The 15,953-nt window shown below is 41.9% G+C and overlaps 1 protein-coding gene across 2 annotated transcripts in view; it reads left to right on the top strand.

Annotated features, from left to right (window-relative positions):
* The window catches only part of lingo2 (leucine rich repeat and Ig domain containing 2), a 267,417-nt gene that overhangs the window by 176,737 nt on the left and 74,727 nt on the right, over nt 1–15,953 (top strand). The gene's annotated exons all lie outside the window — the stretch shown is intronic.

The following is a 15,953-nucleotide window of genomic DNA, read 5'->3' as shown; positions in this document are numbered from 1 at the left end:
TGATGCGTTGAGCAAATTTCTATCTATCTGTAAAGAGGACTCAGCAGTCGATCTTTTACCCAAATCCCTGTCATTATCAGCAAGAACCAATCACAGCACATGGTTTTATTGAGCCATTCCAATTGAAGTGAAAAAAGTACTGAAACCAAGTAAAGAAACCAAGACAAGACAATCCGTTTCACCTGAGGAACCAATATAAGATCTAAATTTATTCCACCTGAGGAACCAAGAGAAGATCTGAATCTATTCCAAATGAGGAACCAAGAGAAGATCTGAATCTATTCCAAATGAGGAACCAAGAGAAGATCTACATCTGTTCCAAATGAGGAACCAAGAGAAGATCTACATCTGTTCCAAATGAGGAACCAAGAGAAGATCTAAATCCATTCTACCTGAAAAAACAAGACAAGCTCTAAATCCGTTCCAAACAAGGAACAAAGAGAAGATCTACATCTGTTCCACCTGAGGGAAAAAAATAAGATCTAGAACCAATCCAGCCTTTCTTTCTTTCTTTCTTTCTTTCTTTCTTTCTTTCTTTCTTTCCTTATATTTTTGCCACATACACATTAAATACCAAATATTATTTTTATACCAATTAATATATTCTTTAAAAAATCAATTAATTAATTAACAGTTCCATCATTGGCTAAAAATCCTAATTATGAGGTGTGGCGTAGACAATGAACATATATGTGTATCATTCTTCTTTTTTTTTGTTGTCTTCTCATTATAACTGCGAGACTAACCCATACTTTTGGCTTGGGGTTTGTTGTAGCACTTCAGAGTGTTAGTATTCACTCCATCTCTCCTTCTGGAAACAGTGTGTTGCGTTATTGCCAGTTCCTTTAACGGTTTAACAGCTCAGATGCTGCTTCATGTGGAAGTGGCGTCGGGTAAAAGCATGCGCCAAATAAATAAATGCAAATGTAAATGTAAATTCGGTGCCCTGTGGCTTAAGAGTTTGTAATGACGATGCTGAGTATTCATCACACAGCACTTCCCAGCAATCTTTCAAAGAGCACTGAGGAAACAAATACACACCTGAGTCCATCACCATCACCACATACATGCTGCTTCTGTGAGAACTTTCACCAGGAAGTGGGTGGTGATGGTGAGGGAAAGAATGGTTCTAGATCTTGTCTTTGGTTTTCAGCCGGAATGAATTTAGATCTTGTCTTGGTTTGATGTTAAGAATGGTTCTAGACCTTGTTTTGGTTGTTGGGATGTTCTCAAAATAACACAGAAAGTCATTGGTTGGTTTCTGAAGAGAATGGTTCCAGATCTGGTCTAGGGCTCTTAGCTGGAATGGATCTCCATCTTGTCTTGGTTTCTCTGATAGAATGGTTCTAGATCTTGTTGTAATGTTCTCGTAATAACACAGAAAGTCACAGGTTTTTCTTAAATAATGTTATTTGAAGATTGTTACTGTGATGAACAGAAAAAAAAACAGCAACCAGATCCTACACTGCTTCTGTGAGAACTTTCACCATCAAGTGGGTGGTGATGGTGAGGGATTCAGGTGTGTTTTTGGGATTCGGAGCAGAAGAACTTGAGATGGCGCCGATTCCTCCGTTCAGCTGTCACTCGCTCCTCGACTCCCACTTCCTGTTAGAGACGGGGTTTCATGTGGCACTGACAATGCATGGAAATGAGGGAAAAGGCGAAGGCACGAGGGTCTCGGGTCTGTCAGAGCACATGTAGCCGAGTTCCAGACGAGAAACCTCAGCTGGTGAAATGACAGGAAGCACGAGATTCCTGAATTATTAATTCCCTGCTGCGGGATCTGGTTGCTGTTCTTTTTTCTGTTCATCACAATAACAATCATCAAATAACATTATTTAAGAAGAAACACATGACTTTCTGTGTTATTAAGAGACCATAACAACAAACCAAAACAAGATGGAGATCCATTCCATCAGAGAAACAAGACAAGAATTAGAACCATTCTTTTAGAGAAACCCAGACCAAAACTGATTTTGTGTTATTACAAGACCATTTCAACCAACCAAAACAAGATCTAGAATCATTCTGACTGAGAAACCAAGACCAAGACCAAAATCCATTCCAACCAATGACTTTACGTGTTACTATAAGACCATCCCAACAAACCAAAACTAGATCAATTTTAGCTTAGAATCTAACAAGATCTAGATCCATTCCATCAGAGAAACCAAGATAAGGTATAGAACCATTCTGACTGAGAAACTAAGACAAGATCTAGAACCATTCCTAACAACAAACCAAGACAAGGTCTAGATCCATTCTATTGGAGAAACCAAGACCAAAATCTATTCCAACCAATGGCTTTCTGTATTATTATAAGATCCTCAGATAAAGTGTGGAGTTCTTAGACAGAACCCTAATAAACACCCAGTTGCCCAGAGAGGACTATTTCTGCCCCGGGTTCCTGCAGTGTTTGGATGTGGTTTTATTTGTATGGGGCAGTTAATGAATGAGTTTTTCATCAATTTTATTTTCCCTAAACAATAAAGTCCAGGATGCCTCAGGTACATGACCCTGAAGTCGATTTCAAACACACTGCACAGAAATCACTAACAAAAGCGATAAAAAATAAAAGATGAGCTAGTTTTACGTCAGAGGAACGTTAGCGTTGTAACATTGCAGCCGAACCTTGCAGCCGTGTCTGGTCTGTTAGTGTGGGTTCTGTGAGATGCATGGTTCTGTTTAGAGCTACATTCGAGAGAGAGAGAGAGAGAGAGAGAAAACAAACATGGCTTTTGGAGAGGATTTATTTTATTTTATTTTTTTGCAAGCTGCTGTTTGCTCTCCACCTTTTCCAGCCTTTAGCCCCTGACAGCGTTGGAGAAAGAGAAGTGATCGACGGGAGCACGCTGTTCTCTCTTCACTAGAACACACACACCAAAAGAAGGTCACACGGCCTCCTGCGCGCCGCACAGCTGCCTCGGCTGGACAAAGAACTGAGAATAAGCAGCGCTAAAAAAATCTTTTGCTGTAAAAAAGAAAAAAACCAAGCAGAGTCTTTTTGGGCTGCGGCGGCGTGCTAATCAAACACACAGAGCGAGGATTGTACTGATACAGCTGTCAGGTTTGTCATCAGGTTTGAAAGAATTCGCTAACATGATTAAACATGCGCTGATAAAACACCTCGGATTTTTCCTAACACGTCTCATCAAACCCTCTGGAGCTGGATCTGCAGCTAAAGTGGTACAGGATGCTCGGGTTCTGGAATATAGATATATAAAGATTAATTCTTAATTACTGACAAAAAGATTTACAGGAGAGAAGAAAAAAAGACGAAATAAAAAAAAGTATTCTCATTGTGTGTTTGTGGACTGCATTTATGTGTGAAACCATTTGGTAAGAAGTGTGTGTGTGTGTGTGTGTGTGTGTGTGTGTGTGTGTGTGTGTGTGTGTGTGTGTGACTGTCAGAAAAGATTGACCACTAGCTCTTCAGTGAGAGTGCTAGCAGATGGAGAGTTCTAGAGGCTACTCTTCCCTTCAAGGTTTACACACACACACATACACACACATACACACACACACACATGCTGCCCCCTACAGGCAGCTACTGGAGCATACAGTAAAAAAAATAAATAAATGTGGCAGAGGTCAGGTTTGGAGTAACACCAGGACTTGACATTTTTTAAGATCCCAGTCTCTCACACACACACACACACACACAAATCCCTAGATGTTAACAATGCAGCCATCTGGCAAGACATCTCACATGAGATACAAATGATACGCGTTTATTATCATGCGGTGTGTGTGTGTGTGTGTGTGTGTGAGAGAGAGAGAGAGAGAGAGAGAGAGAGAGAGTGAGACAGATACAGAGAGAGACACATACAGATGGACAGAGAGAGGGACATACAGAGAGAGACAGACAGAGAGAGAGAGAGAGAGAGAGACAGAGAGAGAGAGAGAGAGAGAGAGACGCCATTTTGTGACTCACACAGTAAGTGGAGTGTGAGAGAAGCAGCAGGACAGCCGAGTGAGTGCTGACCTCGTGAGACTCCACAGCTGATCAGATGTTCTTCCTGTTCTTCTGGAAAATCATCCTGGTCTACAGCGTGGTGCGAATCAGTGACTTCACTTCCGCTCTAAAAGCTCTGAGCAGCTTCACTCCTCTCACACAGCTGTTTAGAAACTCGGTAACCATCTTTTCAGGGCTGAGCACACAGACTCAAACGACAAGGATTTATTACTGAAGAAAAAATAAACTACATTTCACACCTGTCTGATTAAACTGTAAAGTAACAGGAAGTAACAGAGCTCAGACACTGTGACTGGGGCTTTTTCAATATAAAATGTTTTCTGGAGCCTTCTCTATCACAAAGGCCACACCTCCTTCATAGGGACTGACAGGTACAGAGGCCACACCTCCTTCTTTAAGACTGACCGGTACAGAGGCCACATTTCCTTCCCTGAGACTGACAGGTGAAGAGGCCACACCTCCTTCCCTGAGACTGACAGGTGAAGAGGCCACACCTCCTTCCCTGAAACTGACAGGTGAAAAGGCCACACCTCCTTCGCTGAGACTGACAGGTACAGAGGCCAAGCTCCCATCACTGAGACTTAGAGGTACAGAGACCACACCTCCTTCATTGAGACTGACAGGTACAGAGGCTGCACCTTCTTCACAGGCACTGGCAGGTAGTACAGAGGCCACACCTCCTTCACTGAGACTGACAGGTACAGAGGCTGCACCTTCTTCACAGGCACTGGCAGGTAGTACAGAGACCACACCTCCTTCACTGAGACTGACAGGTACACACACTATACCTCCTTCACTTAGACTGACAGGTTTGAAGGCCACACCTCCTTCACTGGCATGACCTCTAACCTGTTAGTCTCTGTGAAGGAGGTGTGGTCTCTTTGTGTCAGCCTTAGTGAAGACATGATCTCTGTATATGTCAGTCATAATAAAGGAGGTGTAGCCTTTGTATTTGTCAGTCTTAGTAAAGGGACCATGGCCTCTGTGTATGTCAGTTTAAGTTAAGTAGGCGTGGCCTCTGTACCTGTCAGTCTTTGTAAAGGGAGCATGGTCTCTGTGTCTGGGCCTTAGTAAAGGAGTTGCGGCCTCTGTGTCTCAGTCTTAGTGAAGGAGGCGTGGCCTATCTGCATGTCTCATATCTGCCCAGGCTCTCAGTGCTGGTAAGGAAGGTGTGGCTTCTGTGCATGTCAGTCCAAGTGAAGGAGGCGTGGCCTGTGCATGTTTCAGTCCTAGTGAAAGCTTCTTTATCAGAAATAAATATCTGGAATTCTCCTCTAAGGTGAGTCTGCAGACAGACTGTGTCTCAATCCCCATAGATAGTGGTGACCAAGCAGTTCTGGATTTTATTTATTAAGGTTTTGGTGCTGAGTCTGGTGGCTGTTCGTTAAATATGTGACAGCAAAGAGTGTGTGTGTGTGTGTGTGTGTGAAGATATGAGCAGCTTCCTGCTGTCCTTCTGCTAGAAGCTAATCGGCTGGAAATTTTTTTCATAATACACTGTAATATACAGTAACAGCATTTATTTTATTTTTTATATATAAAACACTTAACCATCATCATCACCATCATCATCATCGTCATCATGTCCATGGCTGGCTGTGTATTTAAGTTAATGTCTTTGTATCATTCTTACAAGATGTCAAAAAGTAAAGAAAAACAAAACAGGAAGAAAATGTAGGAGAAGGTAAAAGCAGGCAACACAAAACAAATAAACACATTAGCATAAAATTTAAAAGAAAGAAAGAAAAAATACACACAAAAAGTAAAGAATAAAGCAAGTACATTGATTTTTAAAATCTGTTCATGATTACTGAAGAAAAAGTCATTCAACGGGAGCTTTCCAAAAAATCAACCACACAATATTCAATTAGGAAACTCCAAAAGTAACATGGAAAAAAGGATGAATGAAAACTGCTAGATTTCAGGAAGAGTCTCAGACTTAAAGGAAGTTCAAGGAATGCTCAGGTTTCTGAACTCTTTTCATTTAAATGAAAAATCTAATTAAAGTCCAGCCACATCGACCTCACTTCCTTTACAGTTTCTTCCTCAGACTCGCCCTAGACTCCACCGATGGAAAAAATGTCATTTTGGCTTCCTAGAAATGCTTAAGCGTTCTCCAAAGAGCCCGAGGGTTCTGCTGTAATTACTTATGCAGATCTGGTAACTGCTCACGACTCCGTGCTGATTGTATAAACGGAAAGTTCGCAGCGTGAACCGAAGGCGAAGCGCAAACCTCCGCAGAAAGACGTGACAAAAAAAAACTCTCACACATGAATACTCACTCCGGAAGGTTCTGTGTAAAATCTGTGAGTGGAGAACTTCCCTTTTTCCTCCTTAGATAAGTCATTAGTAAGAAATAAAACATTGTGTAACAAGAAGAAGATGAAGTAGAGACAACATCCAGGGGAGGAGTTAACAGTCATTTCCTGAGTTTTTCTTTTTCTTAAACATCTATGGAAGGAGTCTCCAGTGTCAGGGAGTTGAAACAGCTTTAGCTTTTTGGCTTATTAACGTCAAGAGAAAGAAAAATCTAGAAGCTGGTGAAGGAAAGGCTGTTTATAGCTGCTATAAGGTTACAGAATCCAGTTTTGGGATCTTCCATAATAATAAATGTTGCACTAAATGGATTTAAAAAAAAAAGATGAATGGGATATTACTGTGGTGGGAGGAGTTAACAGTCCCAATAAAGGAGGTGTGGCCTTTGTATATGCCACTCTTAGTAAAAGGGGAGTGGTCTCTGTGTCTTGGCCTTAGTAAAGGGGACGTGGCTTCTGTGTATATCAGTTCTAGTTAAGTAGGCTGTGTACCTGTCAGTCGTAGCAAAGGAGGCGTGGCCTCTGTGTCTCGGTCTTAGTGAAGGAGATGTGGCCTCTGTGTCTTGGGCTTAGTACAGGAGGCGTGGCCTCTGTGTCTCGGTTTTAGTAAAGGAGGCGTGGCCTCTGTGTCTCGGTCTTAGTAAAGGAGGCACTCTGTGCCTCGGTCTTAGTAAAGGAGGCGTGGCCTCTGTGTCTCAATTTTAGTGAAGGAGGCATGGCCTCTGTGTCTCAGTCTTAGTAAAGGAGGCATGGCCTCTGTGTCTCAGTCTTAGTAAAGGAGGCGTGGCCTCTGTGTCTCAATCTTAGTAAAGGAGGCATGGCCTCTGTGTCTCAATCTTAGTAAAGGAGGCGTTGTCTCTGTGTCTCAATCTTAGTAAAGGAGGCATGGCCTCTGTGTCTCAATCTTAGTAAAGGAGGCGTTGTCTCTGTGTCTCAGTCTTAGTAAAGGAGGCATGGCCTCTGTGTCTCGGTCTTAGTAAAGGAGGCACTCTGTGTCTCGGTCTTAGTAAAGGAGGCGTGGCCTCTGTGTCTCGGTCTTAGTAAAGGAGGTGTGGTCTCTGTGTCTCAGTCTTAGTAAAGGAGGCATGGCCTCTGTGTCTCAGTCTTAGTAAAGGAGGCGTGGCCTCTGTGTCTCAGTCTTAGTAAAGGAGGCGTGGCCTCTGTGTCTCAGTCTTAGTAAAGGAGGCGTGGCCTCTGTGTCTCAGTCTTAGTAAAGGAGGCATGGCCTCTGTGTCTCAATCTTAGTAAAGGAGGCATGGCCTCTGTGTCTCAATCTTAGTAAAGGAGGCATGGCCTCTGTGTCTCAATCTTAGTAAAGGAGGCATGGCCTCTGTGTCTCAATCTAAGTAAAGGAGGCATGGCCTCTGTGTCTCAATCTTAGTAAAGGAGGCGTGGTCTCTGTGTCTCAATCTTAGTAAAGGAGGCATGGCCTCTGTGTCTCAGTCTTAGTAAAGGAGGCGTGGCCTCTGTGTCTCAATCTTAGTAAAGGAGGCATGGCCTCTGTGTCTCAATCTTAGTAAAGGAGGCGTTGTCTCTGTGTCTCAGTCTTAGTAAAGGAGGCATGGCCTCTGTGTCTCAGTCTTAGTAAAGGAGGCGTGGCCTCTGTGTCTCAATCTTAGTAAAGGAGGCATGGCCTCTGTGTCTCAATCTTAGTAAAGGAGGCGTTGTCTCTGTGTCTCAGTCTTAGTAAAGGAGGCGTGGCCTCTGTGTCTCAATCTTAGTAAAGGAGGCATGGCCTCTGTGTCTCAATCTTAGTAAAGGAGGCGTGGTCTCTGTGTCTCAATCTTAGTAAAGGAGGCATGGCCTCTGTGTCTCAGTCTTAGTAAAGGAGGCGTGGCCTCTGTGTCTCGGTCTTAGTAAAGGAGGCGTGGCCTCTGTGTCGCAGTCTTAGTAAAGGAGGCATGGCCTCTGTGTCTCGGTCTTAGTAAAGGAGGCGTGGTCTCTGTGTCTCGGTCTTAGTAAAGGAGGCGTGGTCTCTGTGTCTTGGTCTTAGTAAAGGAGGCGTGGCCTCTGTGTCTCGGTCTTAGTAAAGGAGGTGTGGTCTCTGTGTCTCGGTCTTAGTAAAGGAGGTGTGGTCTCTGTGTCTCAGTCTTAGTAAAGGAGGCATGGCCTCTGTGTCTCAGTCTTAGTAAAGGAGGCGTGGCCTCTGTGTCTCAGTCTTAGTAAAGGAGGCGTGGCCTCTGTGTCTCAGTCTTAGTAAAGGAGGCGTGGCCTCTGTGTCTCAGTCTTAGTAAAGGAGGCGTGGCCTCTGTGTCTCAATCTTAGTAAAGGAGGCATGGCCTCTGTGTCTCAATCTTAGTAAAGGAGGCGTGGTCTCTGTGTCTCAATCTTAGTAAAGGAGGCATGGCCTCTGTGTCTCAGTCTTAGTAAAGGAGGCATGGCCTCTGTGTCTCAGTCTTAGTAAAGGAGGCGTGGCCTCTGTGTCGCAGTCTTAGTAAAGGAGGCGTGGCCTCTGTGTCTCAATCTTAGTAAAGGAGGCATGGCCTCTGTGTCTCAATCTTAGTAAAGGAGGCGTGGTCTCTGTGTCTCAATCTTAGTAAAGGAGGCGTGGCCTCTGTGTCTCAGTCTTAGTAAAGGAGGCGTGGCCTCTGTGTCTCAGTCTTAGTAAAGGAGGCGTGGCCTCTGTGTCTCAGTCTTAGTAAAGGAGGCGTGGCCTCTGTGTCTCAGTCTTAGTAAAGGAGGCGTGGCCTCTGTGTCTCAGTCTTAGTAAAGGAGGCGTGGCCTCTGTGTCTCAATCTTAGTAAAGGAGGCGTGGCCTCTGTGTCTCAATCTTAGTAAAGGAGGCGTGGTCTCTGTGTCTCAATCTTAGTAAAGGAGGCGTGGCCTCTGTGTCTCAGTCTTAGTAAAGGAGGCATGGCCTCTGTGTCTCAGTCTTAGTAAAGGAGGCGTGGCCTCTGTGTCTCAATCTTAGTAAAGGAGGCGTGGCCTCTGTGTCTCAGTCTTAGTAAAGGAGGCATGGCCTCTGTGTCTCAATCTTAGTAAAGGAGGCGTGGCCTCTGTGTCTCAGTCTTAGTAAAGGAGGCATGGCCTCTGTGTCTCAATCTTAGTAAAGGAGGCATGGCCTCTGTGTCTCAATCTTAGTAAAGGAGGCGTGGTCTCTGTGTCTCAATCTTAGTAAAGGAGGCGTGGCCTCTGTGTCTCAGTCTTAGTAAAGGAGGCGTGGCCTCTGTGTCTCAGTCTTAGTAAAGGAGGCGTGGCCTCTGTGTCTCAGTCTTAGTAAAGGAGGCGTGGCCTCTGTGTCTCAGTCTTAGTAAAGGAGGCGTGGCCTCTGTGTCTCAGTCTTAGTAAAGGAGGCGTGGCCTCTGTGTCTCAATCTTAGTAAAGGAGGCATGGCCTCTGTGTCTCAATCTTAGTAAAGGAGGCGTGGTCTCTGTGTCTCAATCTTAGTAAAGGAGGCATGGCCTCTGTGTCTCAGTCTTAGTAAAGGAGGCATGGCCTCTGTGTCTCAGTCTTAGTAAAGGAGGCGTGGCCTCTGTGTCTCAGTCTTAGTAAAGGAGGCGTGGCCTCTGTGTCTCAGTCTTAGTAAAGGAGGCATGGCCTCTGTGTCTTGGTCTTAGTAAAGGAGGCATGGCCTCTGTGTCTCGGTCTTAGTAAAGGAGGCGTTGTCTCTGTGTCTCGGTCTTAGTAAAGGAGGCGTGGCCTCTGTGTCTCAATCTTAGTAAAGGAGGCATGGCCTCTGTGTCTCAATCTTAGTAAAGGAGGCGTTGTCTCTGTGTCTCAATCTTAGTAAAGGAGGCATGGCCTCTGTGTCTCAATCTTAGTAAAGGAGGCGTGGCCTCTGTGTCTCGGTCTTAGTAAAGGAGGCGTGGCCTCTGTGTCTCGGTTTTAGTAAAGGAGGCATGGCCTCTGTGTCTCTGTTTTAGTAAAGGAGGCGTGGCCTCTGTGTCTTGGTCTTAGTAAAGGAGGCGTGGCCTCTGTGTCTTGGTCTTAGTAAAGGAGGCGTGGCCTCTGTGTCTTGGTCTTAGTAAAGGAGGCATGGCCTCTGTGTCTTGGCCTTAGTAAAGGAGGCGTGGCCTCTGTGTCTCGGTCTTAGTAAAGGAGGCGTTGTCTCTGTGTCTCGGTCTTAGTAAAGGAGGCGTGGCCTCTGTGTCTCAATCTTAGTAAAGGAGGCGTGGCCTCTGTGTCTCAATCTTAGTAAAGGAGGCGTGGCCTCTGTGTCTCAATCTTAGTAAAGGAGGCGTGGCCTCTGTGTCTCAGTCTTAGTAAAGGAGGCGTGGCCTCTGTGTCTCAGTCTTAGTAAAGGAGGCGTGGCCTCTGTGTCTCAGTCTTAGTAAAGGAGGCATGGCCTCTGTGTCTCGGTCTTAGTAAAGGAGGCGTTGTCTCTGTGTCTCGGTCTTAGTAAAGGAGGCGTGGTCTCTGTGTCTCAGTCTTAGTAAAGGAGGCATGGTCTCTGTGTCTTGGTCTTAGTAAAGGAGGCGTGGCCTCTGTGTCTCGGTCTTAGTAAAGGAGGTGTGGTCTCTGTGTCTTAGTTTTAGTAAAGGAGGCGTGGCCTCTGTGTCTCGGTCTTAGTAAAGGAGGCGTGGCCTCTGTGTCTCGGTTTTAGTAAAGGAGGCGTGGCCTCTGTGTCTCGGTTTTAGTAAAGGAGGCATGGCCTCTGTGTCTCTGTTTTAGTAAAGGAGGCGTGGCCTCTGTGTCTTGGTCTTAGTAAAGGAGGCGTGGCCTCTGTGTCTTGGTCTTAGTAAAGGAGGCGTGGCCTCTGTGTCTTGGTCTTAGTAAAGGAGGCATGGCCTCTGTGTCTTGGCCTTAGTAAAGGAGGCGTGGCCTCTGTGTCTTGGTCTTAGTAAAGGAGGCGTGGCCTCTGTGTCTTGGTCTTAGTAAAGGAGGCATGGCCTCTGTGTCTTGGTCTTAGTAAAGGAGGCGTGGCCTCTGTGTCTTGGTCTTAGTAAAGGAGGCATGGCCTCTGTGTCTTGGTCTTAGTAAAGGAGGCGTGGCCTCTGTGTCTTGGTCTTAGTAAAGGAGGCATGGCCTCTGTGTCTTGGCCTTAGTAAAGGAGGCGTGGCCTCTGTGTCTTGGTCTTAGTAAAGGAGGCGTGGCCTCTGTGTCTTGGTCTTAGTAAAGGAGGCATGGCCTCTGTGTCTTGGTCTTAGTAAAGGAGGCTGTGGTGTTTTTCTTTTTCTTGAATGTCTGTGGAAGGAGTCTCCAGTGTCAGGGAGTTGAAACAGATTTAACTTTGATCATAAGTTACTTAATTTTTGTCTTATTAACTTCAAGAAAGTGAAATATCTAGAAGCTGGTGAAGGAAAGGCAGTTTATAATGCTGCTATAATGTAACAGAATCTTCCATAATGTTAAATGTAGGATTCCATAATGATAAATGTGGATAAAAAGTATGATGTTTTTTTGTTAATTAATGAAAAAGATGAATGGAACATGACTGTGGTGTAAGAGGAATAAATCACACTAAAATGTAAATAATTCACTTCAGGATTGTAACAGGAAGTCCGCTCCATAAGTCCGCACAACCCCGTCGTTGATTATTTTCATAAAACATCCAGAGCGATTTATTCCTCGTTTAATCGTTCTCTCGTTAATCACGCACTCGTTTATTTCTCCCTGGAATAAAAAGAATGAATCGCAGCCTTGGCTGGAGGTGAGCCGTGTTGCACATCAGTTAGCGAACTGCGCTGACGGCATGTTTTCGTTGCGCCGCCTACGCTGATTGTGACAGATAGGAATCATAGCATCATGCCACGTTCAATATGCTAATGATGTTTTCACGCTGCGCGGATAAGTAACACGCTTCATGTACGCTGAGCTCTGAATAACACGCCTCTTCATAAATCAGACAAAGCACCGCATAAAGAAGTGTGACGCGTCTATTTTAGGATGCATGAAGCGTCCTTGTGTTTGACGGCGATGAGATTTGTAACGCTTCACCTGTGTTACCCCAGTGTGTGTGTGTGTGTGTGTGTGTCTGAGTGACGGCTATGTAAAATGGAAACCGGTGCTGGTTTGCGTGTGTGTCCTCCACTTCCTGTCTGCGGAAATAGAGCTGGAGAGTAAAGACAAGATGGCGGAGCGTCTGTCAGACTGCTTTGGTTTGGGACTAAAAGGAGAGCTGCAGAGGCTCGTTAGAAAAGAAGGCAGGATGAGTCATGGAGAGACAGAGAGAGAGAGAGAGAGAGAGAGAGAGAGAGAGAGAAGGACATTAGAGATCCAGTTTGATCTCGTGAGCTTGATCAGTTCTGCTCCCGGCTACTCCTGTGTGTGCTTCCTGTGTTCATTTCTGCCTCCGCCGTTCCCACTTTACCTTCTTCAGAGAGAGGAAATCTGATAGAAAAGGACATTACACTTCACCTCTGATATTTTATTGCATCTCAGAACATTTCTCTCACATGTACACCAATATATATATATAAAGAGGGTAAAATAATAAGTATTGAACACGTCACCATTTTTCTCACTAAATATATTTCTAAAGGTGCTACTGACATGAAATTTTCACCAGATGTTATTAGTAAACCTTCTAATCCAAACATGCACAGAAATCAAACCATAGATGTCCAAAATAAAGTTATATGTAATAATGTGAAATGACACAGGGAAAAAGTATTGAACACACGAAGAAAGGGAAGTGCAAAAAGGCTTGGAAAGCCAAGACACCAGCTGATATCTGTCAGTGATTAGAAAGCAATCCTGCCCCTGGTCAGTGCTTCAGGTCAGTGCTTCAGTCCCAACTGATGGCCTATTTTAACATGATTATTTATTTATATATATATATATATTTTTTTTTTTTTTCATTTTTAAAATTTTAGTTATGGAGTTTGTCTTGATATTATTGATGCCAAGCCACATTAAGTAACAAACATTTCAGTTGAAAGTCTAGTTAGTTAATTAACTGGGTAATGGTTTTTTATTTATTTATTCATTTATTTACTATGAATTACTACTACTAATAATAATCATTATCATCATCATCATCATTTTGACAACTAAAGGGAAAATTATATTTTCACATTTTTAAAATTAAATATTTTATTGAAAAAAAATAATTAAAAGTAATTAAAATAATAAAATTACATTTTATTTATGAATGAATAAATAACTCACTATATCAAACAAAAAATCCTGTTGGATGACATAGCTGTTTAGGTAAATAAAAAAAGTTAGTTTTTTATACATTTTTATTTCTTAGTTTAAATATAAATAAATGAATTAATTATTAAAAATAAATACACGTAAATAAATGAATGAATTAATAAATAAATCTTTAATTGGAGTCAGTATATTTGTAGCTTTACAGAACCTAAGAATCCTAGTACAAATAGTTCAAGATTAGTTCAAGAGCCTTATATGTAAAAATATTTGTATTTTATTTGTATATAAAAGTCATTTTGTGATGTAATTCATGGCCTTACAGAGAAATGAGACATGGAGTCATCTGGAGGTGAATTATAACTTCTCTTTTCCTACAAAACCAACTTCACACTGTTCACATAGAGCGTGTGCACACTTCTCTAAAATTACTGTGGAATATTTCTGGTCTTTTACTCTTTCTTCTTTCTTCTACAGTCTTTACAGCCAATCATTTTCCTAACAGTGCAGTGGATTAAGCGAGGGAGGTTCGAGAGCGACTGCAGCGTGGATGGGTTTTACAGGCGGGAATAAACTCAGGTGTAGATAATAAAAGGCATTAAAGTGGAGATTTAATGTACAAACACTCGGTAGTGAAACCTCCAGGGTTTGACTTTCGTACCTTTATTTAGGATGGTAAGTGTAGAGAAGCATTTATTAGGTCCATAATTACACCTTCCACATCACTGAGGGAAAATACGGCTTTTCTCGTAACAGGAAGCAGGAAGTTGATGTGAGATGGTGATGAACGAGATCTTCTTGTTTATCTTTCTTTCAGAATTTCTCTCGGATTTTTTTACAAAACGCACTGACTCAACCCCTGTAGCTTTAAGCTAAAGTGGGCATGGCCTATTACATCTACGTTATAATGTTAATATTTTAGTTTGATTAACTTCTAATATAATTTTCATTCTTTTCTTTAAATGATAAACAACCAGGAGGCATTGCGACATTCCAAAATGGCCGCCCCGGAACTTCATTAGTGCTGGATTTTTTTCTGCATCCTTGCTTTCATGACTCAAGAGCTTAAATTTTGTGGTTTTGACTCTCCTCTGTTTTAATACAGTGATGATTTAAACACTGTTTCATTAAAAAGAAAAAAAAAAAAGAATTTGAGAATTAAGTTACAAAATGTCTAGAAGAAAATCATAATATATTGATGCAAAAATTAAAAAAAGAAAGTCAGTAATATGTTTAGAAAAAATATATAATATTTAGAAAATAAAGCCATTATAATAAATTATATACTTAGATTAAAAGCATAATATTTTATTTTAAATATTTCCCAAGAGCTCAGTTTAACAACCTTGATTTGGGATTTATTTATTTATTTATTTATTTAATAAATTATTGAATCCACTTCAACTGTAACAGTGATGTAATGTTTTGTAATGTAGTGTCTTATTATAATAAAATAAAGCAATTTATTGTCCTTATTTTGTGTGGAAGGCTGCATAAAATTTTGCACCTCACCACATCAGAAAGAAAGAAAGAAAGAAAGAAAGAAAGAAAGTGTTTCTTTTTTATTTATTTATTTATTTTATTTATTTTTTAATGAGATTCAAATGAAGACTTTAATTTTTTCATCATTCTTGTAATGCATTTTGAGTGATGACACTCGTGCTGTACAAAAAAAACTTGCAAAAAAAACAAACAAAAAAATCAACAAAAACAAAGAAACAGTAACTAACAATTTAATTTATATTATTAACTGATTAATAAATGATTAATAACTGATTTGTTTAAATCTTTTTTAGTTGCCTTGTTCAGATTTCGAAGAATCTCTGTGTTTATTAGCATCCTGTTTATAAAGTGCAGCATCACAGGTTCCTCCGGAAGGCTTCAAGCTCTTAAGTGTGTGTGTGTGTGTGTGTGTGTGTGTGTGTGTCGCTGACCTAAAAGCACACTCATGCCCCCAGCTTTCAGTAATTCTCTATAATGGAGATTCACAAAGGCAGCACTTCCTGCTTCCCAAAAAAATTCCTTTTAGCTCAGCACTCAGGACCCGAAGCATCTGTTTATAAATAGACCCAAAATCCTGACTTTTATAAAATATATATATATATATATATTATATAATATAAAATACCAATTATTAATCAAAAATGTAAAAAATCATTAACTCTAATCAGCGAGGGAGTGGCGTGATGAAGCAGAATCACGCTTCCTGAAGTCTTTTAATTCCTCCTTCGTCTTGTTACTGATGATTATTTTAAGTTTTAAAGAAACCTCACGGTTTTAATCCAATTATAGTTACATCTAAGCTAAATACGCTAGCTCCTGTTGTCTCAAAACATGAACACTCTCAGACCTCCGGGAACTGTACGTACATAACATACATCACTTCCTCTACTAATGTACTGTAGATAGAGAGAGAGAGAGAGAGAGAGAGAGAGGGAGGAAGATAGATAGGCAGACACACAGATAGATAGATAGATAGATAGATAGATAGATAGATAGATAGATAGATAGATAGATAGATAGATAGACAGAGAGAGAGAGAGAGAGAGAGAGAGAGAGAGAGATAGATAGATAGATAGATAGATAGATAGATAGATAGATAGATAGATAGATAGATAGATAGATAG

This window comes from Hemibagrus wyckioides, linkage group LG08 (genome assembly GCF_019097595.1).
Source record: "Hemibagrus wyckioides isolate EC202008001 linkage group LG08, SWU_Hwy_1.0, whole genome shotgun sequence".
NCBI lineage: Eukaryota > Metazoa > Chordata > Actinopteri > Siluriformes > Bagridae > Hemibagrus > Hemibagrus wyckioides.
This window is presented reverse-complemented; position numbering and strand designations above follow the sequence as displayed.